At 43.6% G+C, this 26,980-nt stretch overlaps 2 long non-coding RNA genes across 2 annotated transcripts in view; both read left to right on the top strand.

The window, feature by feature from the left end:
- LOC119861537 overlaps positions 1–26,980 on the top strand; it is a 103,269-nt gene that overhangs the window by 22,271 nt on the left and 54,018 nt on the right. The gene's annotated exons all lie outside the window — the stretch shown is intronic.
- On the top strand, positions 2,519–26,980 carry LOC122455802. The gene is made up of 6 exons (XR_006274278.1): positions 2,519–2,620; positions 3,405–3,425; positions 6,084–6,190; positions 6,705–6,753; positions 15,835–15,910; positions 26,897–26,980. It is a non-coding gene; the product is annotated as an uncharacterized LOC122455802 (long non-coding RNA).

Raw genomic sequence — 26,980 nt, 5'->3', positions numbered from 1 at the left:
GAAGAAATGGGCCAGGTCATTTCTTCCCACCCTTCCCCTGCAGCTGGAAGCAGCTCCTGTTCCTTCCCTCCTGCGCAGTACCAGAAGGCTGCTGCTGGCCATATTATGGTGTGAACCCTGGCAGAAATCTGGGGATGGAGGGCATGTGACCCTGTGTGCTCTCCCCCCCCCCCCCCCACGTGTTGCCTCAGGAAGACTTAGGCACCAGGAGAGGTGGGGCCATCTCAGGGGCCTAGCTTGGCATGGAGGGCGGAGAGTGCCGGGCAGGGAGGGTCACGTAGGTTGGTCATCCCCCCCCCTGGTGTGAGAGGTGCACAGGAGTGTGTGTGCCCCCTCTCCCTATGTGGGGGGCGGGAGGGGTGTCTGTCACCCCTCCTTGTGTGAACCCTAAAGCCTTAAAGATAAGAGAGTAAATAAAAAGAATCCAACTACGCAGTATTTCTTTAACGGGCTCAGTCACCTTGATTTAGATTTCAATGTTTTTGTACTGCATAGTTTTGATTGCCATTGAACTTGCTTGAATAAGAGTAATTTTAATAGGTGTCCTGTATTCATATTCAGTATAGGGAATTATGGTCATCCTACTGCTGTATCAACTCTTACCAATCACTTTGGCCAGCATGGACTATCTCTTACTTGAAATCACTTGGGGGTCTGATCCTCAAGCACTTACACACTTGTGTAGCTCCCAGGGATGTCAGCATAGCTACTCTCAAGGGAGGCTACTCGCATGTTTAAGTCTTTGGAGGATTGGGTCCATATGCAATAATATTTAAGTGGCTTCATAGAACACCATGGAATAATTTAATCCTTAAGATGCACCCTTGGAGTGAAATCCTGTCCCCATTTAAGTCAACTGGAGTTTTGCGATTGACTTAAATGGGGACAGGATTTCATCCTTGGATACTATCCTTGCCTCTGCCATAGATGTTGTCTGTTCCCATGAGCAAAATGCTTAATGTCTCTGTGCATCAGCTTCCGCATTTAGCTATGAGGCTAAGTTTGTTAATGTTTGCAGAGCACGCCAAAGTCTTTGGAAGGAAGGTACCATATAAGTGCAAAGTAGTAGTGTATTTCCATGTGTTTTTATTTAGCGGGTAGAAACTAAAAATGCAAGCTGTGATGGAACAATAATAATATAATGCTGTGTCCAGTACAGATAAAATGCAAATTTCAACCAAGATATTATAATTGCTACTTTAATAGATATTTCTGTTTACCAAAAGTACATATAATTGTCTGTATCCAAATGTCTTTGCAAAAGAAACAAGGTTCAAGGAAGGGAATTCTGTTCAGATTATGGATTGTATTATAGTAGCACCTAGAAGATCCAACTCAGATTGATGCCCTGTTATACTAGGCACTGCACAAATGCATAAAAGGAATAGTCCCTGCCCAAAGAATGTACAGTTTCAATAGCTAAGCGGTGAGAGGGGGAAACAGTTGCAGCTGGGGGAAGAGACTAGCCCAAGCTCACGCAGTTGGTCAGTGATAGCACCAGAAACGGAATCCATTTCTTAACTTCCACTCCATTGGACCACACTACTTCTTGCCTATCACTTTTCTACTTATTATTATTTTAGGGCTGTCAAGTGATTAAAAAATTAATTGTGATTAATCATGCTGTTAAACAAGTGTGATTAATCATTAATTTTTTAATCACAATTAATTTTTTTAGTTAATTGTGAGTTAATTGACAGCCCCAATATATAGCTCTTCAGAATTCCAGTTATTGCCTTGCAAAAACTAAATTAAATCCACTGCTCAAAAGAAATACTTAACCTTCCTGGAAATGGCTGGAAGATACCATTAGAGTAAAGGATTGAATGTGTTCTAAGGAAGTAATTGATTCTCTTGACATGAGCTTGCTGTGGTAAATCTATTCTTGTTAAAGACTCAAACTTTTTTTTTTTTTAAATGAAAGATCTGTCCTTTTTGAGTTTTATGATTGATGCCAGGCATGCTGCAAAGTAGTATAAGGAAGATCTAGAGATAAGAACAAATGCAGGGCTGATCATGCAAAGCACTCCACACAGGAGTGGGCAGACTTTTTCTGGCCCAAGGGCCACATCTGAGTGGGGATTTGCATGCAGGGCTGGTGACGGGGAGGGGGGGGAGTGTGGGGTATGGGAGGGGGTGTGATGTGCAAGAAGGGGCTCAGGGCAAGGGGTGGGGCAGAGAAGCGGTACGTGGTGTATGAGGGGGCTCAGGGCAGGGATTTGGGGTGTGGCAGGGATTTGGGGTGGCCATGGCCCTTGGGGAGGGGGGGCAGAGAGTGCATTGCCCTAGCCAGTGGGTACCTCCCCCCTGAAGCTCCCATTGGTTCCCTCTTCCTGGCCAATGGGAGCTTCGAGGGAGGTACCCACAGGCAAGAGCAGCACGCAGAGCTCTCTGCCTCCCCTCCCCCAGGGGCCGCAGGGACATGGTGCCAGCTGCTTCCTGGAGCAGCACAGGGCCTGCGGCACCACGGGGGTGGCAATCCCGCGGGCCGGATCCAAAGCCCTGAGGGGCTGGAATCCAGGCCGCAGTTTGCCCACCCCTGGCTTAACACCTACCACCAAAATCGAGGCCTTAATAACTAAAAGCTCTTTGCCCTCCATTTTCAAAGAAGAGAAAACTGGTAAATTTCTAAGCTGTCACTTCCAGAGTAACCAAAAGTTAGTGAGAGGAAATGGAGGGAGAAAGGTGATGGGATTGTCCTGCAATTGTGTGTGTGTGTGTGTGTGTAAAATACAGATTTTAATATTTTATGTAGGATATTTATAGTAAAAATGTATGGGGGCTGTTTTGTTACTGACGCACAATATCGGTTTTTCAAGCATTCAACAAAGATTGCTCTTTTTTTTTTTTTTTTGAGATACTAATTTAGAAGCATTAGATATTTTAATTAACTTTTAGGGTTGAGGACTAGAATCTCTGCACATCTATTTTGGATATTGATTTGAATCTTTGGTTTCTAGAGAGCATCTACACTAATGCATCTGAAACATATGAATTAGCTCAAATTATTGATGTACATGGGATAAAAAAATTTTATTACCCCATTATCATTATCATAATCATCATCAATTCTCCTCATCACTAAAGTGTGACAGAATGGATGTAATTAGTATTGATTGTGCAGGAATGGAAGCATAATGGAGGGGGTTTGATGATGCCTCTGTTATATTGAGGGACATCATCTAAATACCTTATCTAGGATTCTTGCTATAGTGCTTCTGTGGTTAGGAATAATACCATTCAGGTTACCATATATTACATCAAATGGTTAACACAAACAATTTGCAAAGTCAAGCACTCCAAAGTGAAGAAATGCCAGAATTAATTTGCCACTCTTACACTAATGCATATGTATTATGATACAGTCTTAATTATATGATCACATACTACTTTTTGTACCACAGGTCTCCTGCTTCATTCAATGAGTGAGTAGTTTTTGGATATTTCTCTTATTCTCATTCAATGTGTGGTCCCAGGATTTACTCATTGCACACCATCCAAGCCCTGCACAGAATGCAAAATTACAAATTTCCTAATGGGGGTTTCTAGAGTGCACTCCCCCCTCTGCTTCTATCCAACATTTCCCCCCACACCCCGAGTCTGAGTCCTGCTTCCCTCCCCCTCTGCATCTACAGCCTTCCCCAGCTGGTTTTTGCAATCTCCTCTTCTCCCACTCCTCTTGTCCTCCTTCCTTCCATTTCTTACTCCTCTGCATTCAAGTCAGTTTGCTTCCTCCCTTTCTTCCATGCTGCCTGGTGGGCAGTCACGGAAGAGAGAAGGTCTCCTTGCTCTCAGTTCTTATGCTCAGCCCCAAGATGGAGCAAACTCAGTTACTCTGTGGGGATGACACGTGGGAGTCCCATTTGATATGTCGGAGCGGAGCGTGCTTGGCGCATGCTCCATGCGGACAGAATCTTTAGAGAATTTAGAGACCCAACTCTAACATGTCTCTACTGAGCATGTGCATGTTTTTCAGTGTCTGTTACCTTGGCCAAATTTGATCAATTTCACAGGGACAGTAAAAGGCACATCCCTGACACCACAGCAACCCACCTGCCAAATTTCATGTCCCTGCTCCAAAGCATAGAGTTCTAGAGCATCTCGACAAAATGCATGTAAGAATTGTTTTAACATGGACAGAACAACTTTGTTTCCCTTAATTTCCTTCTTCAGAACCATTTTAGCTGAAAGTTGTTGTGTGTTTTTTTTTGAAATCCAGCCTGACGCAGATGACTAGCATGGAAAATTTTAGCCCAAATGGTTCATGTTTGGAAAAGCTATAAGCAACTGGGCCTTTATAATCAGACAGATCAGGCAACTTGAACTATAGGTGGCATTCCTAGCTCCACCTACAATGAAAATGACCTGGAGGGGACATTTTAACAAGAGGTTTATCACTTGTGATAACAATAACAATGCTCGAATAGGTTTCGGATGAAGTGAGCTGTAGCTCACGGAAGCTTATGCTCTAATAAATTTGTTAGTCTCTAAGGTGCCACAAGTACTCCTTTTCTTTTTGCGAATGCTTGAATAGCAACTTTTATTCAAGAATGCCCAGCTCTAAACAGAGTGGGGGTTTTGGTTGCACAAGTCCTGCAGAATCAGGCACCCCATTATAAAGCAGCTTTGTACATGAACCAAGTAGTTTGAGTGTAGTTGACACAGAGCCAGATTGTGACTCATGGTGAGCATATGGATAACGGAGCCTGTGGCTTCCTAGCTGTATATCCGTGCAAAGGGAGGGGAAAATGGGTTGGTGGGGATTTGGAATTGGTTGAACCGTTGTCCTGTCCCCTCTTCTCCTTGGTGTGCTGGCCAGCACAGCTGTACCAGTGTGATTTGCTATTGGCATGAAGCTGAGACAGAATCCCACCCTTCCTCTGCCAGACGGAGTGGGGGAAATGGAATTAATCGCGACTGAGCCACAATCTGACACCAGGGCTGCTCCACAACCAATGAGTGTGTTGTACAAACATGGACAGAGGCCAGAATTTTGTTTTGCTTTTAAAACTAACAAAGCAGTTTTGCAATATCCCGGCCAAATGTGTTTGTGCTCCTCTGTTTCATGCTAGTTTGCCATGAAAGTCTGAAACTATTGACATTAACTGATAAACTCTAAAATGTGTTAGTGCTAGGCCTCAGTTCTGCAAACACTTATGCACGGAACTTGACTCATGGGAATAGTCACATTCCATGCACCCAATTCTGCAACCCTGGCTCACGCTGTAATTCTGACGTGAGTTCATTGGAAGTGCTCATGTGTAAGAGCTTGCAGGATCAGGTCTTAATGAAAATGGTTGCTGAGTTTTCTGAATGATTTGCTTGGAAATTGGAGCCTGTGCCGCCATTTTACTTTAGAAAAGCTTTCTTACATTGTTCTAAACTATTATACTTTCTTTATAAATATCCAGAGGAATGATCTAATCATCCAACAGCTCCCGTAATCTCTGGATTTTATGGGTAAATGGACTCACCGCTTCTACCTGTGGGTTCAATAGTACATGCACAGTCAGATGAATCTGAATAGTAGTAATACAATTAATGATTTTATTAAAACATGTATTGATGTATGATTAATACACATACATGTTTTCTCCTCATCCAAGGATCTCTAAGGCCCTAGTTCAGCAAGATACGTAAGCAAGTGTGTAACTTTAAGCAAGTAAATATGCTTTTGTGAATCGGGGCCTGAATGCTTTATCAATATTGACCCGATCCTGCAGCTCTTTCTTGTATGAGAAATCACACTGAAATCACTAGAAATATTCATTTAAGGTCAGGAGCATTCATGTAGACAATGCTCATCATCAATGGGGGAAATCTTCTACAGACACCTGGGGCTCAGTTTTGTGAGGTACTGAGCACACTTTGGTGTCACTGAGAGTTGAGTACGCCTAGTGTTGTCTGGCCTTGGGAGTATTATTTTAACCTGATGCAGAAAAATGACCTTTTGATAGCTGGTTCCTCAGGACTATTTATTTAAAACCTGAGCTAAGATTCCCATAAACTTCAGTGGGTATTGGAGTGGGCCCTTAATTATTATGTTATGGCAAATAGCAATAGATTCTGCTTCTGTTTGGCAGAACACCTGAGGTGTTTGGGGAGGTAACTAACGAATGTCTATTCCATTATAAAAATAATATGGTTGTGAATCACTGGCTTTAAGTGCAGGAGGTTCTTGCTGATGAAGGTGAGTTATGGTTCAACCTTTGGTTCTTTTGGGCATTTTGTTTAGTTTCCAGACTGGACTCTAACCTGGGTATCACTCCTCTTAATACCTAATTCTGTTTTTAAACCTGTATTACATTTTTACACTGTTTTCCAAGTTTATTTGATGCATCTTTTATTTATTTTGGTCTTTATGCACCAAGAACATCTATCCTAGGCTCCCCGTCTCTAAACAACTGCTAGAAGCACAATTAACCCCAGAAATAGCGGATTCTGTTAAAGGACAGTCAACCAAAAAGAACCTTCCCAAAGATGCTACCTTCCTGAAACATCTTGGCTCTCCCCAGGGCCAGAGTGAATAGACAGGTGAGCTTCGCAGCATGCTCTGAAGATCAGCAAATTCAGACTGCTACTGACCAAGGTTAGCAGTGAATTCTAAAGATGGGGGCCACATAGACAATTACTGCGTCCTCATGGTGTGTGGTTTTGTGGAGGTGGCTAACGAAAACTAGCATTCATGATGTTTCTTCCTGCAGTTGCTGTTGGCACCCATTGCTAAGATCAGAGCCAAATCACAACTCCCCGGTATGTTTTAAAAGTTTCTTTATTTCCCTTCCTGGGAGCAGGAGAACGACTGTTCAGACCCAAAGATAATTTGAAGGGTATTATTATATTGTGCTACTTTATTCACTCCATAGCAGCACCTTTCTGAGTTCTATCTAGTGCAATGTGTAGCCCATCCTCTCCTGTTAGCCTTTAACAAAATGTCAGATTCCAGCAAGCTGGTGTCTACATGCCCCAGGAACGGGCACATTAGGAACTGATTGATTGATAGGTTTCTCTTCTGGGCAAAATCAGGTACTGTCTGAGCACTTCACCTGACCCAGGCAATTCCATAAGCTGCCTTTTAATGGAGCTAAGAAAGTATGAACAAACTTTTGTGTCTACATGATTGACTTTGTCAGCATTTTCAGGGATGTGATCCTGTGCTATTGCAGATATACTTTCCATTCAAGGCTCGACAGTTTTTATATTGTGGATAATTTTACAGTAAGAGTAATTGTACCCTCAGGACTGAGCTTTTCTACTTGGTATGTTTCCAGCATTACTCTTCTTTTCTGCAATTGTGTGAACAGAAAATATTTTTGCTGTCTAGTTGTGACATGACCAAATCTGCTGTAAATTCTTGTTTGAATGAATAACCTCCCCTTTCATTACTGGAAAGTCCAAATAATGTTTGAGCCGAGCAGTTCTGGTCAAGAATGTGAATAGTGGTTCAAAAGTCTTCTGATGGAACGGTTGTCCATCGGACAAAGCTGATTTGATGGTGTAGGCTGCGTGGCTGGCCGTCCCTGTCAGTCTCTGAGGGAGGCCATGCAGCCTCGCTGTTGCGTACCTGTAAAGGTGAGCTCAAAGAGGGGAATTAGCTTCACGTAGTGCTCCAGTCCTTTGGCTAGGCAGAACAGTAAGGCAGTCTATGAGCTCCAGGCCCAGTCAGGGTGGGGCAGCAAAACAATGGGTAGTCTCTGGCCTGCAATCAGAGCAGAGCGGCTAAACAGTCTATGAGCCCCAGTAGGGGTGAGCACCATAAAGTCAAGAGGCTCAGGTAAGGGTGAGCACCAAGAGAGTTTAGGGGCTCTGTCAGGGTTCCCTCCCCACTCTGAACTCCAGGGTACAGATGTGGGGACCTGCATGAAAGACCCCCTAAGCTTATTTCTACCAGCTTAGGTTAAAAACTTCCCCAAGGTACAAATTCTTCCTTGTCCTTGGATGGTATCGCTGCCACCACCAAGTGAGTCAGACAAAGTTTCAGGAAAAGGACCACTTGGAATTCCTGTTTCCCCAAAATATCCCCCCAAACCCCTTCACCCCCTTTCCTGGGGAGGCTTGAGACTAATATATCAGCCAAAAAGGTAAACAAGGTGAGCCCAGACCAGACCCTTGGGTTTTTAGGACACTAAATCAGATTCTTAAAAATATAACTTTATAATAAAGAAAAAGAAGCACCTCTGTAAAATCAGGATGTAAGGTAATTTTACAGGGTAATAAGATTTAAAACCCAGAGGATTCCCCTCTAGGCAAAACTTTAAAGTTACAAAAAAACAGGAATAAACTTCCCTCCTAGCAAAGGGAAAATTCACAAGCTAAAACAAAGATAATCTAACACATTTCCTTGCTATTACTTTCTATTTCTCTAATTTTTAGATGCATCATTTCAGCAGGAGCTGGATTACTTGCTTGTTGTTTTCTGAGACAAAAAGAAAACACGCAAACAAAACCTCCCCCCACAGATTTGAAAGGAGCTTCTTCCCTTATTGGTCCATTTGGTCAGGTGCCAACCAAGTTATTTGAGCTTTTTTAACCCCTTACAGGTAAAGGAGGGATTTTATGCTACCCTTATGTATGTTTGACACGTCCCCCCTCAAATCACAGATGGTGCTGGACAGCCTGCTCCACCCTGTCTAGGGGCTCAGGCAGGGTTGAGCACCAATAATAGTCTATGGGGCTCCAGTAGGGTTACCTGAGGAGCACAGGCCTCCTGGCCTAAGGAGGGGGAGGACTGCCACTCCAGGGGTGGGATGGCATGGTAGGGTGGAACACGGGCCCACCCAACTCCACTGTGTCCCAGTCCAGGGCCCTAACAGTGGTGGAGTGGTCCACCACTGGATCAGCTGCAACACGCTGACCTTGTATCCGGCCAGGTCTCAATCAGACTGTTGCCTGGTTTCCCTGCACTGCTGCTTACTCCCCCCCTTGGTTGTACCTGCATCTGTCATCTTGGGGAGATCCAGCCAGTCCTCAGGCAGCAGCCCCAGCAGCTCCTCAGCGTCTTGATCGGCTGGTGGTCCTAGGAGCTCTGGCCAGTCCTCAGAAGGCAAACCCGGAAGCCCCTCTGCAGGCTCCAGCAGCAGGCGGGATGCATCAGTCACCTGTGGTGGCTTCACCACAACTGAGCTGCAGGTCCCGCCTTTTGTACTTCCCCCTCCTGTCCTGCCCTTCTGCTTCCAGTGGGGCGGATGAGGCTCTCCTGGTTCAGCCCACTGCGGTGTGTGTGTGTTGTAGTCCCTCCCTGTCACACTCTGGTTCACCATGCTACCCAGCTTGCAAGTCAGGCAGGCAACTGGGGCATGGCCAGCTAGGACATTTTCAAAAACTTCTATCTTGGATCTTCCAAAATGAAAGTTTTTGAAAATTCCCCTCCTAAGGGAAAATTTTCATTTCCAATTTGAAATGCAAAATTTTCCATGGGACAGACATTCTGTTCCCCATATAGCTCAACAGCTGTTTCTGTTGTGAGATAAGGTTTATCTGACTCCAAGGAGGATTTTGTTTGTGTGATTTCATTTGTCAAAAATGACCCCTCACCATGTATCTTCATGAGCATTTCAGATATTTGAAATTTGTTCTGTACTGAGATGCTCAGCTTTCTTATTGTTTGAGTCTGAGAAGGATGCAGTCAGCAATGAAAAAACTCTGGTTGCTTATATAATGAGGGCTAATGTTAATAGGAGTCTATTTTAATTGACTTCATTAAGTTTTGGACCAGGCTCTGAGTCTTGTGTGCTGCGTTAAGTGAATGTTGCAGTTCCATGCCACAGGTATCAGCTGTTCACATTTTCTTTGTCTAAGTAATTTTAGATGCTCATCCCTGTGGTGTGTGAGGGCAAATTGTTTTGGATATTTCCTTTTAGTTAAAGTTAAATCACGCATAACGAAAGGGAATTTTCCCCCAATATTTCAGCCCATCCCAATTGTGTAACCATCGCCTGAGTGGCAATTGGTCAGCTAATTTTCATTTATCTGTTACATGACTTACAAGACATTTGTCTGCTGTTTTCTTATCTGTGAACAAAAAGGCTTTGCGATCAACAGGTATTGATTTTGTAGGATTTCTTATGTCTTTGAATGTGTTGCTGGCTGGTGTGTCTGGAGTAAGGGGTCCCAAGCATTTTTATGCTGTGGACCACATTTTAACGGGGGGAAAAAATCTTAAATGTCATCTCCTGTGCCATTCTCAATCAGCTTGCTTGTGATTTCATGGATCACCTCCTCTCCCATTGTTAGTCGAATAAGATCTCTCTATCTTTTTTCAGTACAATTCAACAGCTGGAAACAAGGGACCAGATCCTCAGGTGCAGTTAATTTGTATAGTTTGATTAACATCGGGGATGAGTTGGATCTGGTCCAAGAAGTACAGCCAGCACCATTTGACCATCCAGTCCCCCTCAGACTACTATCAAGTGCTCTGCAGACCACTGGTAGTCCACACACTTTGAGAGCCAGTGGTCTCCTACCATGCTTAGGGTAGATCTACATAATAGCTGGAGGTGTGATTGGTAGCTCGTGTTGACATCCCTTTAGCCCATACCCTGGCATCCTCACTACTATGTATAGTGAGCTAGCTGGATTATAGCTAGTGCATGTTTGTCTACACCAGCTGCCATTCACACCTCTGGCTGCAATGTAGACATACCCTTAGAATGGCTGCGTAGTTTTCTGTTTACATAATGGCCTGAGCCTGAAAACCTGTATTTACATAAGTATTCCTTACCCAAGTCATGCTGCAAATTCAACATTAGATTGTGAATTGTTTTGGATGGGGATTAGCTTTATGTTAATGCATGTACAGTACCTAGCACCGTGGAACCCTGATTCCCGACTAAAGCCTCCAGGTGCTACTGCAGTACAAATAATTGTGCTTTCAGTTAAAGGCTCCAGCAAAGGGAAGAATGAGCCATGATGGCGCGCTGGTGGGGATTAATGAAAACTGTTCAGCTCAATAAAACAGCAGAGCAAGTGGGGATATCAAGCCAACTCTAAATTGCTGGGGAGTAAAGCATGGAAAGGTTGCAGCAGAAATAAAGCAAAACTTGGATATAGAACCAAAGCAATAGTCACCTTTGTGATCACTTTGGGATAAATTCTGCTGTCAGTTGCACTTGTCTAATACTTGAGTAAATCTTAGTTTAACACTGATGTAAAACTCAAGAGCAAAATGTGGCCAGGTAACTGTTAGTAGCAGATCCTGAGCTGCAAAACAGCCCTGTCAAATGCACATTGGTTATGTCCCATATTTACATAAGTATATCCTTATTATTTATGAAAAAGTTAGTGTCATCCAACTGCTTATAAATACTTGTTAATAAATTAATCTGCCACTATGTGTTCGCACTCTATCTTGGAAACTTCATATAAAAATAAAATTCACAAACTGTTCTGAATGCATTCGAGTGTCACACTGAAGAACAACTACTTCAATGGAACCTTCCCAAAACTACAAAGCAATTTCTTTGCTGCTAATTTTCTGTTCACTTTGTCATTATTACTGTGTTTGGATAAAATCTCTGCTGCGTAAGCAGTGAAGTCTCAGCCTTGGGTTGCCAACATTGCTCTTTTCCTGGGGAAACAGCTCTAATGTCACAGATTATAAGAGTTATTCATGCAGGATGAAATGGATTTAATCTCCCTGGGCGTTTTAGGTCTCCAAAGACATTTGAGGGTGGAGGAATGTTTTGCTCACTCACAACACATTTTTTTTTCATGTGCATTAAGATGGGTATACAGGATCCAGGGTGGCTTTTGGAGACACAGGTATGGTTCTGTATACCTGAGGGAAGAACTGGACTGCAGCGTATGAAAGATACCTGAATTAAACGCTGGATTTTTCAAAGCTCTGAGCTTGTGTAGTTTTCATTGATCAACAGTAAGGAGGACTGTGGTGTGGGTGGGAGATACACAGCTTCCCCAGTTTTGCTAAAAGCTCCCCACCCACCTATCTATCTAGCTACCTATCTGCCACAGAGTTTTGTACTGCCGCCCATCACCAGGATGCAGTGGGGGAGGAGAAGAGACAGGAGAAGGAAAGGAAGAATGTGAGCTCTGTGAAAGAGTGAAGGGAATACATTTTACCTTAGCTGTTATCAGGTTTCCTGAATGTTCCTCAAAGGGATTCAGGTGCAAAACCCATAATTTGTGAAGCTTCTGAGTGTAGGACTCCTTAGCAAAACATCTTCGCAAAAGTCTAAATCACTATTGGGGAAAGCAAGCCCTGGCCTGGTCTGACCATGCTTGTGCTTGATCACAGAAGCAGGAGTCGTGAGTAGGTTAATTTAATTGAATTTCCTCCTTGTCCCCCAAAATTCCTACTTTATTTTGTTCCCATCAATGAATTTGCTTGTATTTGCGACAAAAATAATTCAATGAAAGGTTATTTTGTTGGATCCAACTCAGTCTAGTGACAGTGAACAAGAATGTGTTGTGCTGTACATCTCCTAGCTAGCCCCATGCCAGTGAAATTCTGCGGGCGGCCTGGCTCATAAAGTTTCAGTAGATGTGGTATTGAAAAATGGTATCAATAATGCTTAACTCTTAAATAGTGTTTTCATCAGTAGATCTCAAAGGCTTTACAAAGGAGGTGAGCACATTAACATAAACTGTCAACACGTGTCACTGATTTGATGGTATTATCTACCATGGCTTTATCCTGGTGGGGATGGTGAGTTAAATCTAGTTAAAATTATGCTACTCACTGAGTGCAGGCTATGTTAAAAAGGGATATTAAAAGGATGCATAGAAATATCAGAACTTCATAGCCAAATAATCACCTCCCTAACAATTTTTACAAGGGAGGATCAATACCACTAGTTCTAACCTTTTGCTTTTTTTTGGATGAAATACATCAGGCCTGGATAGTCACTGAGCAGATTTAAATAGTTTCTACAGCAGTAAGGAGTTAATCATGACAAGCCTGAGTTTCCACCCCTGTCACCCATCAAATCTGTAAATTATAATAATTGTACAGCAGCTTAGTAGTTTTCATGTATCTGTAGTTATTTTATTCAAGCTGTATTTTCTTCCAGAAATTTTGTTTCTCTTACAGATCATTTTTAAAAAAAAATCAATCTAGTTTACGTAGCACTGGTTAGCAAATTTTACAGGTCTCAAAAAGTTTATAAAATCTTCACGGTAGCTGGATGTATCTACCCAGTAATCGGCATAATATTTTGAAATTGATTTATAGCAATTGTATTTATCTTTGAGATAATGGGCCCAAATTGAGCTATGTACACTTACAACAGCTAAGGATTTAGCTCTTTTAGGTAAAGGTAAAGCATATATGTAAACCATGGGACTAGAACCGGGGTCTCTAGAGCCTAGGACAGCTGATGACTCTACATGGCCATTAGGAGGCTTTGTAGAGCCATCTCCAAGGAACACTATGGAGATCAGATGCCATAGGAAGTACCACCCAAAGGGACCAGAGCAATGGCACCCTGTGGCATTCTGATTGGCCTGTGCTTGCTATTTAAACCTGAAGAGTGGCCTAGGAAGTTGTCTGGGCAACACATTCGGGCTGTTGGCTTGCTCTGACAGCAAACCTCCCCTCGCTTTCTGATCACCGGTCCCTGACCCCAGCCTGACTCCTGATTCCAGTCTAGTAACTACCTCTGGTCTCTGACTCCTACCTGCTGATCCCGGCTGTAGTGATTACTCTGTTCCCTGCTCACTGACTGCTACCTTGTGGCTGTCCTTGACTTGTAGACAATAGCCCAGCTGTGGCTTCTAGGCCATACTGCCTGCACCCTGGCCCCTTGCCATATGCAAGCTGACATGGTTATGGTGCTGCTTACACCTGTCTCATTCTGGTTTCTCAGTGTGCACTCCCTCAGATGTTTAGCCTTGTGTCCTTATCTGTATGGAGTGGGGGGAAGATTTTACCATTCTCCCATTCTTAGGGTTCATCTACACTTGGAGGAGACATACTTGTGGTAGTTCAATAAGTGCTAAAAATAGTCATGTAGCTGAGGTAACATTGGCAGTGGTGGGAAGGGCCACTCCCTGTACAAACCTGTCCGGACCCCTGAGTATGTACTTGGGCGGCTAGCCTGAGCTGTGACAGCTACTCTGCTGTTTTTAGCATGCTTCACTCATTGAGAGTGCGCGCAAGTATGTCTACATGAGCTGGGAATCAAACCCCTAGCTCCAAGCATAGACCAACTCTGAGTGGGCTGTAGGTACAACACCATGTCTGTGCCTTGTGATCCATGCTATAGAAAGATCAACTGCTTTCAGAAAACAAATAATTTTATTAGAGAATGGAACAAAGCATTAGAGAAAATAATTTCAAAACAGCCAACATGTATGGTTAGTCTCCTATAATCTTACATTTCACTCCAAGCTATGGTGGATTGGGCTGCCCCCTTGAGATACAGAACAGATCTAAGTTGCATTCTTTATTCTACCCAGCAGGTATGGGACCTAGCCGGTTCTTACTTTGCCTTCCTGAGAATGTGTTCCCCAATCTTTTTCCCTCCCTCTCCCTCAGGGAAACTCCCTCATCCAAACCCCATCCTCTTTGTGTGAGCCTGAGTGCACTTACCACATTGCTTGATGCCATTTTTTTTAGTGGTGAAGTCTTCCTCTTAGAATCATAGAATATCAGGGTTGGAAGGGACCTCAGGAGGTCATCTAGTCCAACTCCCTGTTCAAAGCAGGACCAATCCCCAACTAAATCATGCCAGCTAGGGCTTTGTCAAGCCTGACCTTAAAAACTTCTAAGGAAGGAGATTCCACCACCTCCCTAGGTAATGCATTCCAGTGTTTCACCACCCTCCTAGTGAAAGTTTTTCCTAATATCTCCCACTGCAAGTTGAGACCATTACTCCTCGTTCTGTCATCTGCTACCACTGAGAACAGTCTAGATCCATCCTCTTTGGAACCCCCTTTCAAGTAGTTGAAAGCAGCTATCAAATCCCCCCTCATTCACTCTTGCCTAGTTTTTGACAGTCAACCTGCCAGCCAGTCCATCCGAGATAATGCTTTCTTGATGGTTGCTCTATTCAGCCTTAACATCCAGCCATGGGGGTCATTGTTCCTCTCTACTCTGCACTGATGAGGCCTCAGCTGGAGTATTGGATCCAGTGCTGGGTGCCACATGCTAAGAAAGATCTGGACAAATTAGAGAGAGTCCAGAAGAGACCAACAAAAATGATAAAAGGCTTAAAAAGCCTGATCTATGAAGAATGGTTTTAAAAAGGGGCATGTTTAGTCTTAGGACTGAGGGGGGAACCTGATAACAATCTTCAACTATACTAAGGCTGTTATAAAGAAGATGGTGATCAATTGTTCTCCATGTACACTGCTGGTAGGACAAGAAGTAATGGGCTTACTCTACAGCAAAGGAGATTTAGGTTAAATATTAGGGGAAAACTTTCTAACTATAAGGATTGTTAAGCACTAGAACGGGCTCCCAATAGAGGTTGCGGAATCCCCATCAATGGAGATTTTAAAGAACGGACTAGACAAACACCTGTCGGGGATGGTGCTGCCTCAGCGCAGAGGGAATGGACCTCTCGAAGTCCCTTCCGCCCTACATTTCTATAATTCTTTGGGCAGTAGTTTAGCTTGGCTTATGGGACTTGAAAATGAACCATGATTGTTTCTAAGCTACAGTCTGGATTGCCATAATCGTATTTTTTTTCTTTTTCTCTCTTTGATGAGAAATTTAGCGGGAAAATGCTTGAGACCTGTTTCCCCCCGAACAACTCCCAGTGAGAAGTGGGATTTGGATTCTCTAATCTGAACACTTTCCCTGATTCATGTTCTGCTGTCTTAACCACAAAAACATTTTTTCCTCTGTAAATACATAGTTATATTTCTCCTTAGGGTGAAATTCACCGCTATGCAGAAAGCCAGCCCAACTTCTACGTACCAGTTAAGTCCCATTGTTTGTACTTTTCAGGTAATGTATCACAGCTAAACTAATTGTGAAAAATGTTCCTGCTGTTTCTTGTGTAGTTCTGCTGTCTCGTTTGCTTGCAGTGCTTTGAGATCTGAGGTTTTTAGGATTTTACCTAAAATCTCCCCTCTTACTTCAGTCTTGCTTGTGGTCTTTGACATCGGGGGGAAATGCAATTTTAGGTCTTGATCCTATAGCAGGATCAGATAGCATGGACCCCTGTGCTCTGCATGGGTGTGGGGATTGATATTAATGGGACCAGGGGATCTTTACTTGCATACAACGCAGTGCTGTTCCAGGCGTTTGTTTGTTTGTTTGTTTGTTTTAATAGCCAGCAGGGATATATAAACAGCATGGACAAAATCAGCTTTGTTCTTTAGCGTTTTCTGTGTTGTGGATTTTACAAGCATCCAGAACCAGTCTGTGTAAGTGTGCTTGCTCCGCTTGAGCTGACAAGGACAGAGGTTTTCAAAAGTTTCTCGCCAAAGCTGCCTAGGAGTGGGTATTTTGTACCACTGCACCAGTAGAATGAGGCTTGGGGCTTATCTGCTGCTAAGTCCCATGGACTTTACTAGGATCAGGACTGCGGTGCGGCCTTTCTCATTCAGTTTACTGAGTCAAGTCCTGTCTTGATAGATTCTAGTTTCTGATAAACCAGTCTCTCACTAGCAGGGGGCTCAATCCTGCTCCCATGTAAGTCAAGGTGAGTTCTGCAGGGAGCAGGATCATGCCAGTAATTTTTTTTTTAAATTCAGTGTCTTTTCCTAGCCTTTAAGAAGCCCCATCCTGCAACCCTTCTTCACAGATGTAATCCCATTGGGTGCATTAGGACTTCTCACGTGTAAGGGTTTACAGAAGTATCTCTTATTTTATGTATGTGCTTCACCCATTGAGCTAGGTGCTGTGTATATTCATAGTACTAGACAGTGCCTGCCCTAAAGAGCTTAGTCTAAATAGACAAGCCAGAGAATGGGAGGGGAAGCAAAGCACAGAGAAAGGAAGTCATGCAGCAGGTCAGAGGCAAAGCTGAGGATAGAACCCAGGTCTTTTGAGTCCCATGCCAGTGCCCTACACTACCTCTTAATATATAGATATGTTCCAGAGTACCTATGAACTCTGTATTTTAGAAGACGTTTGTAAAAGTCCTTCTTTACTCAACAGATTGTAACAGCTCTAAAATGTAAATATGTATTTAAGCACATACTCAAATCACTTGTGTAAATTCATCGAAGGTGTTTACTGGTTAAACAGGGCAGCCGACTTTTAAATTGCAATAGCTCTGTTCTTTGTTTTCATTTTTTTTTTCAAAAGCGTAAAACTCGTTGGACCATGAAATGGGCTATTTGCTTGCAAACTGTCTTTCAAATCGGAGCCATTTTGGAAGCTTACAAGCAGAATCAGCCATCACAACCTGGCAAATTCTTAATTTAAAAATAGACAAAATGTAATAAAAAAAAAAGTTTCAGAGTAGCAGCCGTGTTAGTCTGTATTTGCAAAAAGAAAAGGAGTACTTGTGGCACCTTAGAGACTAACAAATTTATTAGAGCATAAGCTTTCGTGAGCTACAGCTCACTTCATCGGATGCATGAAAGCTCGCGAAAGCTTATGCTCTTAAAAAAAAAAAAAAGTGAATCTCAGCTGTAGCTTTTGTTTGCCCAAGTGAGAACGAGTCATAAAACATGGAAAGTAAAGGCTTCTAATGGCATTACTCAGTGAACCTTGGGTAGTAACATTGCAGAGAGATGCTACAAAAGCTGTAGGGCAATATTAAAGGAATAAGGACTTGCCACTTTCCTGTGTGACTTTCACATAATCAGATGATTTTCATGATCTGTTCAGGCTCATTTTGAAGCATTCAAGTCATTAAATGTTGGCAACAGGTTGATGTGCCGGCAGACGTATCAATATAAGAACCAATGATGGTGCCAGTTAAAACCTGTCTCAGAGATGGTGTTGACAATTATCCTAACACATCCCTTGCTCCATTTCTATGTTTTTATAGAATTGTTAATTTTCCTATGGCTGATTGTCAGAAGTAATAATATAGATAAAATTGTGATATCATTCTGGAAACATAGTACTGCATCAGCCCATATGTAACCAACAACACTTAGATGTTGGAATACAGGATGTTCAGATCACTCAGCTAGTAAATAAAACATGGTTTTAATTTCCTATCCTAAAGACATAGGAAGTTGCAAGATGTTCACATGGGCTCCTTTTGGTTTTTTTGGTCATTGCAGTAAGATGAGGTCATCTGAACAAAACCCATAAGTGCAAAACAGAGAGGAGATGGATATGGATTAAAGAAAGAACAGGTTGAAACTGGCTAAAATAAGGCCAGATTAAAAAAAAAAAAAAAAGAGGAGATTTTTGTGCTTTCAGTATAGATGTGTTATACATCAGATATTGCCATGGAAAATCCTCCCTTTGCATTTATCTTAATGGCAAATGCTCGGTGGAGCTCGGGGTTCAATCCTGCTTCTAAGTTAAGATGACCCATACAGCTAGAGATCAGCATACTGCTGATGGGAAACGGTTATACTAGGGTGTTTTGATTCTGCGCTGCTGGGCTGGGGCTGCGTCCTGCTGCTCGGGCTGCTCCAAGCCGCTCTCTCCGTGAGCACCCACCACCCTGCCCGCAGCCAGCCCCTGCCTCCAGCTGCCCCTGCACCCCCTGCCCACAGCCACCCCTGTCTCCAGCCACCCCCTGCACCCCTGCCCGCAGCCAGCCCCTTCTTCTAGCCGCCCCTGCACCCCCTGCCCGCAGAGCCCCTGCCCGCAGTCAGCCCCTTCCTCCAGCCGCCCCTGCACCCCTTGCCCACAGCCAGCCCCTGCCGCACCCCCTGCCCGCAGCCAGCCCGTCTCCAGCCACCCCTGCACCCCTGCCTGCAGCCAGCCCCTGCCGTACCCTCTGCCCTACCTGCACCACCCCCGCACCCCCTGCCTTGCCTGCAGCCAGCCCCTGCCATACCCCTTGCATGCAGCCTGCACCCTCTGCCCTGTCCGCAGCCAGCCCCTGCCACACCCCCTGCTCTGTCTCCAGCCAACCTCTGCTGCACTAACCCCCCTGCCCGAAGCCAGCCAGCCCCACACCCCCTGTCTCCAGCCAGCCCCACACCCCTGCCCTGCCTGCAGCAGCCCCTACCTTCAGTCAGCCCCTGTCCTGCCTCAAGCAGCCCCACATCACCGTCTCCAGCTAGCTCCACACCCCCCTGCCCTGCCTCCAGCCAGCCCCTACCTCCAGCCAGCTCCGCACCCCCTGTTCTGCCCGCAGCTAGCCCTAGCCCATGCCCCTGTCTGCAGCTGGCCCCACATCCACTGGTGCCTTGCAGTTCCCAGGGCAGTAACCCTGCACACCTGCTTCAATGATGGGGTAGGGAGCAGCTGGGACCCACACATGTGCACACCCTAGGGTGACCAGACAGCAAGTGTGAAAAATCAGGACAGGGGTGGGGGGTAATAGGAGCCTATATAAGAAAAAGATCCCAAAATCGAGACTGACCCTATAAAATTGGGACATCTGGTCACCCTAGCACAGCCCCAGAGAGTGGCAGGGACCCACACATGTGAAACGGAGCTCATTTCTAGTTCAGGCCCATCTTTTTAAAAAACTTTAGGTAGGATTAACTTACATCCGTATTTTCCTGGACATGTCAGGCTTTTTTGGTTCTTAAATTGCCGTCCTCCTGGGAAAAAACAGATGTATGGTAACCCTATCAGTACAAAAAATACATACTGTGGCACATCCCTTAAATCAGAACTTTTTATAGGGAACCAGTTAAGATTTTGACAGCTCATCACTGAATGTGGAGCAATACCGCTGAATCCATGGTGGTGTTGTAGGTGGTCTCCCCCCCAGCTCTTTTGATGATGTCCAGGTCTCCCCACATGAACTCTAAGTCACCAGCAGGTGTTGTGAAGAGAATTGTGCAGGGGCTGAAGTGGATTAAACTCAGTTTCTCAGCCCACAGATGGGGCAGGGCTTTAGCACAGTCCCTCCACTGTTTCTCTTCTGGCTTTGTATGGAAATCATGGCCCCTGCTTCAGCTGGGTTTTCAGGCTGCTGAGTTCATGTACATCCATTGTTGCTCCTCTACTGAGCCCATGTGGAGCACTCTGGGCTGGAGAGATCCCTCCCTATTAGGGCTGTCAATCGCAGTTAACTCACGCGATTAACTCAAAAATGAATCATGATTAAAAAAAATTAATTGCGATTAATTGCACTATTAAACAATAGAATACCAACTGAAATTTATTAAAAATGTGGATGGTTTTTCTACATTTTCAAATATATTGTTTTCTATTACAACACAGAATACAAAGTATACAGTGTTCACTTTATATTTTATTACGAATATTTGCACTGTAAAAATGACAAAATAACATTTTTCAAGTCATCTCATACAAGTACTGTAGTGCAATCTCTTTATCGTGAAAGTGAAGCTTACAAATGTAGGGTTTTTTTGTATACATAACTGCACTCAAAAACAAAACAATGTAAAACTTTAGAGCTTACAAGTCCACTCGGTCCTACTTCTTGTTCAGCCAGTCGCTAAGACAAACATGTTTGTTTACATTTGCAGGAGATACTGCTGCCCACTTCTTATTTACAATGTTGCCTAAAAGTGAAAACAGGCATTCGCATGGCATTTTCGTAGCCAGCGTTGCAAGGTATTTACATGCCAGATATGCAAAATATCTGTATGCCCCTCCATGCTTTGGCCACCATTCCAGAGGACGTGCTTCCATGCAGATGATGCTCGTTAAAAAAATAATGCGTTAATGAAAGTTGTGACTGAACTCATTGGAGAATAGCATGTCTCCTGTTCTGTTTTACCCACATTCTGCCATATATTTCATGTTATAGCAGTCTCGGATGATAACCCAGCGCATGTTTGTTTTAAGAACATTTTCACAGCAGATTTAACAAAAGTCAAACAAGGTTATGATGTGAGATTTCTAAAGATAGCTACAGCACTCGACCCAAGGTTTAAGAATCTGAAGTACCTTCCAAAATCTGAGAGGGACGAGGCGTGGAGCATGCTTTCAGAAGTCTTAAAAGAGCAACACTCTCTGTTGCGGAAACTACAGAACCCGAACCACCAAAAAAGAAAATCAACCTTCTGCTGGGGGCACCTGACTCAGATAATGAACATGAACATGCGTCAGTCCGCACTGCTTTGGATCGTTATCGAGCAGAACCTGTCATCATTATGGAGGCATGTCCTCTGGAATGGTGGTTGGTACATGAAGGGACATATGAGTCTTTAGCTCATGTGGCACGTAAATATCTTGTGACTCTGGCTACAAAAGTGCCATGCGAACGTCTGTTCTCACTTTCAGGTGACATTGTAAATAAGAAGTGGGCAGTAGCATTTCCTGCAAATGTAAACAAACATGTTTGTCTTAGCGATTGCTGAACAAGAAGTAGACTGAGTGGACTTGTAAGCGCTAAAGTTTTACCTTGTTTTATTTTTGAATGCAGTTATTTTTTGGTACATAATGATACATTTGTAAGTTGCACTTTCAGGACAAAGAGATTGCAGTACAGTACTTATATTAGGTGAATTGAAAAATACTGTTTCTTTTTGTTTTTTATAGTGCAAATATTTGTAATAAAAATAAATATAAAGTGAGCACTGTACACTTTGTATTCTGTGTTTTAATTGAAATCAAAATATTTGAAAATGTAGAAAACATATCATTTATTTAAATATTTTTGGATTCTATTATTGTTTAACAGTGCAATTAATCGTGATTAATTTTTTAATTGCTTGACAGCCCTACTTCCTATGCATGTCATCTGGGCCCAGGAGCCCTACAGGATTAACATGGCACAGAAAGCCTCATGCTGGCTAGCTGCAAATAACTGTGGGTGAATTTAGTGCTCCTGAAGTGTTGGACAAGGAGCACTGGCTTGAGCTATGCACTGTACATCTGCCACATGTTGGCCCATCTCTTTCTATTTTATTCCAGACGTTAATTCCACACGATGACTAATCTGGGGGGATGAGAACATTATAAATGTGCACCTTGAATTTCTGAGATGCTTTTTGCCTGGTAGCTGAACAAGGGATACTCTTTCCATGATTGATATGCAGATTTAGCTCAGCTAATTGATTTTCCCAGCTGTCTCTAAAGACTCAATGTATTATTTCTAAAGTACTGGATACTTCTGCACTGGGAACATTATAACTATAATAACTCTGAAACTCAGTGAATTCTTATCTGCTAATAAGGAAGTGAGGCTCTGTGTAGCTCTGACACATTGGAACAAGCCACTGCAATCTGTGCTTATTTGAACTGAAATGCTTTTCGGCAACTTTGGGTCGGTTCTCACTGGCTCTGAACTGCTTTAAAGGCCTTTAGATCTGAACGTGACCATGGCATGACGTGTGTGTGCGCGCACACGCAGATTAGGACTTTCCCCAAATATGTTTTAAGCAAAAATGTTCCATCCCTGGCCTAAAATGTTAATTTTAATTTGCTGACAAAACCGGACACTTATTACTTATCTCCCCAGTCAAGCTTGTAGTATGGGTGATCCACATTCTTATGCCACATAGGAAAATAGCGATTGCTGGGGAAAATAATAGAGAAGATGATTGAAATGGTCTTGATCCCCTGGACCGACGTTTATTTCAAGCCCTCATGCTCGGAATGCATAATTCTATGGAAGTTTCTTGGTCTAAAATTGTTAGAGAAAAAACAAGCATGTTGGTTAGAGATGGACTCAAGCTGCAGAATTGTGATCGGGATGCCGATCAAGAAAAGGCCAGCGTTTGTATCCAGGCTTTTGGTTAGAACTATTGTAAAGATAGGGACCATTTGCCAAATTCAAATCCATGTCCAGGTTTTGATTCTTCGCCCCACTTCTCTCCCTCCAAAGGTTGAGGATTTAGTCAAGTGGCCACCATGGGTTTAACTGGGTAGACATAAGAAGGCTATGTCTACACTCCAGATGCTTCCGTGGCACAGCTGTAGCTATGCCGCTGTAGTGTAAACACTTGCTACAGCTATGGAAGGAGTTTTTCTGCTGCTGTAGTAAATCCATCCCTGCGAGAGGTGGTAGCTAGGTTGATGGAAGAATTTTTCCCTAGCAGGGAGAATTTTTCTGTTGAATTCTTTCCTAGCAGGGTCTATACCAGGGCTTAAGTCAGGCTAACTGTGTTGCTCAGGACTGTCAAGTTTTTCACAATCCCGAGTGATGTAGCTAGGTTTACCTAAGTTTTGGGTGTAGACCAGGCTTCAGTTTGTCGCAGATGGATAAAACTTCCTCAGCTTGAAGTCTTGTGAGCAGAGAGTTCTTTTTGCTGCACTTTACTAAAACTTTGGAGGTGGGATTTTGATATAGTTCCATCTCTAATATAGCACAAAGAATTTGGCAACTCTAACAACTCTCTGATAGCGCCCACAATTTCTACTGATTTCAGTGGGTTTGGGCCTCTCAGAAGCTTGAAATTGAGGATCTAGGCAAGCCAGGGCCTATTCTTGCTGCCACTGAAATCAAGGGGAAAAATCCTAGAGAATTATTTGGGGGCAAGATTGAGACCTGAGTGCTAGGGGAAGGAGGAGAGTATAGTTCTGAGCGTGCCATGGAAGATGTTGTTTCCTGAACATCAGAGAGATTTGATGCATAAGGGGTTGTTTTTTGATCACATTGTTAATTTGAGCGATGGAGGGTGATGCTCCTCTAAATCTTGTGCACCAATTTCTTATGGTCTGCTGCCTTCCTTAAAGACATTATTAAAGCCATCCTAGGATGGTGAGCTTGGCAATGTTTTTGCCTTCCCTGGAGGATGTGCAAAATGGAAAAGCAGTATTTAGGCAAAACGTACAAAGAGAGAAATCTCAGTAGTTTTACCCAGCTCTCTACTTCCATCTCCCCAGGCTCTTATATTGGCTCCATCTAAGGTGGATTTGCACAACTCTCAACTTCTGATAAAGCTGCTATGATAGCAGAGTCCCCATAGCCAGGACCTTTGTTGGTTGGATCTCACCACAGGCGTAATGCTCAAGACCAGTGTCCCTGCCTTGCTACAGCAAGTAAAGTGTAATAGCAATTTAGTTTGTTAGCCTGGTGGTTTTAATGGGTGGAAGGAACCAATAACAAATTGAAGTTATGTGCTCTACATGTACAGTAACCAAGAGTTTAATTTCATCTGAATTGATGAATCAATGCAAGGGAAGGTTAAAGCCTGTTCATTAATGAAAAATGTATTAGAGAGATTTAGAAGGTAGTAAAATGTATTGCACTGCTGAAAAGAAGCAAATAGCCACTGGAGAAGCACATATAAATCATGCAACTATTAGATCTAACCTTTTTGGGCAAAGGTACAAGGGGATCATGAAAATAGAAGTACACAACAGATTTATGAGGATTGCTGGGACCTTAGTAAATAAAACTATATGGATTGCCACAGACTTCTTCATACTGTCAGGGTCAACAAATGCATAAAGGAGATATGTAAAAAAGAAAAATTGAGAAAACAAAATATTTTTTAATCATGGGAAGTCAAATTACAGCTGGACAGTTATTCCCCCATTTGTGGATTTGGAACCATATGAAGAAACGAAGGAAAGGGAAAAAGCCCATACATGACCACTGACATTGCTGAATTTATTTATGAACAATAAGTCTACATAGATGGATCAAAAGATGATCGAATGGGTAAAGTGGGAACACCCTTCTGTGTTTCTAGTCTTGTAATCCAGAGATCTAAGAGGCTATCAAGTTATGTGACCATGCTGATGGCTCTCCTAATGGAGATAATGTTGTCACCAACATGGATTAGAGATGTTTGACTGTCTGCAGCTGTAATTTTATCCAATTCCTTGTCAGGCATTCTGATGATCAGAACAGGGAGGAAAACAGAAATGACATAATAAGTGAAATAGTGTTCCTAACTGTGGAAATAATGCAAGCAGATTTGTGTAACAATAGCACTGATTCCAGCACATAGCAGAATACCTGGGAATGAAATGACTGACAAAGCAGCAAACAAGCACTAAAAAATGAGGAGGTAGGTATTAACATACCCGTAAGTAGTCAAGAATTTAAAAGTGTGGTCCTGAAAGAGCTTGTGAAGAAATGGCAAGAACTATGGACTAAGAAAACAAAAGGATAGATTTTATGATATATGCTCAAATCAAAGCTAATGCTATACTCCATAGCCATGATAGAAAAAGTGAATTAGTCATTTTTAGAGTGTTAACCAGTCATTGAGCCTCAAGTGATCAATTAAACTTATTAAAAATACATGCAGATGGCCTGTGTAATGTGTGCAAAACCAAAGACCCCATTGATCGTGTTCTATGGCATTGTGGATGTGATGAGGCGGCTGCCCCTCGCTGGCAGTAAAAGGGTTGAAAGCAGCCCTAGGGAGGCTGCGCTGGAGGCAGTTAGTTAGAAAGGGGCTGAGAGCAGCAGCCGATCATGGCCTGGCAGGCTCATAGAAGAAGGGCTGTAGGGCAGAGCAGAGTTCAGTAGCTGACTGTAACTCGAGGGGAGAAGACCAGGTTCCTAGCAGGAGGAAGGAGTGCCAGCACTTGGGACAGAGCAGTGCTGCAAGCAAGGACCAGGAGAGCTTGAGAGAGCTCCTGGCTGGCTGCTAGCACCTGCAGGCTGTGACCCTGAGGTAAGGGCAGAAGAGGGTGCTGGAGCCACATGGGAAGTGGCCCTGGGACAAAAGACTTCAGTTACCACTGAGGGAGTGGCTGGATAGAGATTGCAGGTCCCCCAGAAGGGAAGAACACAGTGTGTCACAGCCGCAGGGCAGTGTCACGGAAGAGGCCGCTGCAGTCCTGGGAATGGCGAGGTCCTGGAACAAATGTGATGGCAACGGGGCACCAGAGGAGGGCACCCTGGCATGCAGAATTAATTCCCATGACAGCCAGCAGGAGGTGCCAGAGTGGTGAGTGATACCCATCACAGTGGGCAATATTCTAAGGAAAGAAAGTTCCTTTATGAAAAACTGAGTCGGCTTGGAATCAAAGATTATTTTTTCCCTAAAGGGACTTGTGAAAATGCAGTAGTGCAAAAAGTGCCTTGCCAAGTTTTCTTAAGGATAGCAGGCTGATTGAAAGGATATATTAAAAAAAAAAAAACCCACCCCAAACCAACTGGTTAAAAACAAATGAAGAAAGTAGTGCTTGTAGCATTCTGTGATGAGGCCGCTGCATGAAAAAACAAACAAAAAAGGAGGAGGCTGCAGGGAGAAACCACAATCACTCTCCAGATAGTAGGGAACGAAGAAATGTGTAAGGAACAAGAAGGCTCATAAACGGCAAGGAGAAAGCCAGAGAAATGTTGGGTTGGAAGATCGTCCTGGGAGACAGCGGCAAGGAGTCTGGTGGAATGAACCTTGTCCACTTGTCCTAGGATCCCTGGACTAGAAACCAGTGTAGAGGGCAGCCTTGGCTCACTGGTAAGGATGCGTGAAGCCCCTGAGAAGAGGATATGGACTAATAAAGGCCTTAGGATGTATGACTCACTGGGCCCAGAATTGAGGGTGGCAGGCCAGATAGAGGGATTCAACATTTGTTTCTGCTGGACTTTGTTGCCCCAGAAGGGATGGAACTAAACATGACCTGGCAGTGGGCTGAGTCGGGAGAGGAGGCAGACCATCACGGGCCTGGAGCATAACTGTCGGTATGGGTGCTAAGGAGGAGAGAACCTGCTACACCATACCAAGCCACGAGGGGGCTCTCCAGCACTAAATCTGTTCAGTTTGACATGATTTTGAAGAGGCTTGTGACAATTAAACAGTGAAAGTGTAATTTATTTGGTAGTTCAGGGAATAATCCTTTAATCTAATGAGCAAAATTTAGGGTGGGATTCTAAATGCCTAGGGGATTTGGATGCCCTGTTCCCAATAATTTCAATGAGAATTGAGTGACCAAAACCCTTAGCTTTGAAGATCTCAGCCTTGAACAGGAAATGGGTTGTTACTGAAGTCACCCTCCGTCTCTCTTCTCCCCCAACAGTATCGCAGAGGGTGAGTCCATGGCAGAGAGAACTTTTACTACAAGATAAGGGTGTGGGGCCTGATCCTGCGCTCAGTGAAGTCC

This window comes from Dermochelys coriacea, chromosome 9, assembly GCF_009764565.3.
Source record: "Dermochelys coriacea isolate rDerCor1 chromosome 9, rDerCor1.pri.v4, whole genome shotgun sequence".
Taxonomy (NCBI): Eukaryota; Metazoa; Chordata; order Testudines; family Dermochelyidae; genus Dermochelys; species Dermochelys coriacea.
Note: the sequence above shows the minus strand (reverse complement) of the source record. Positions and strands in the feature narration are given on the sequence as shown.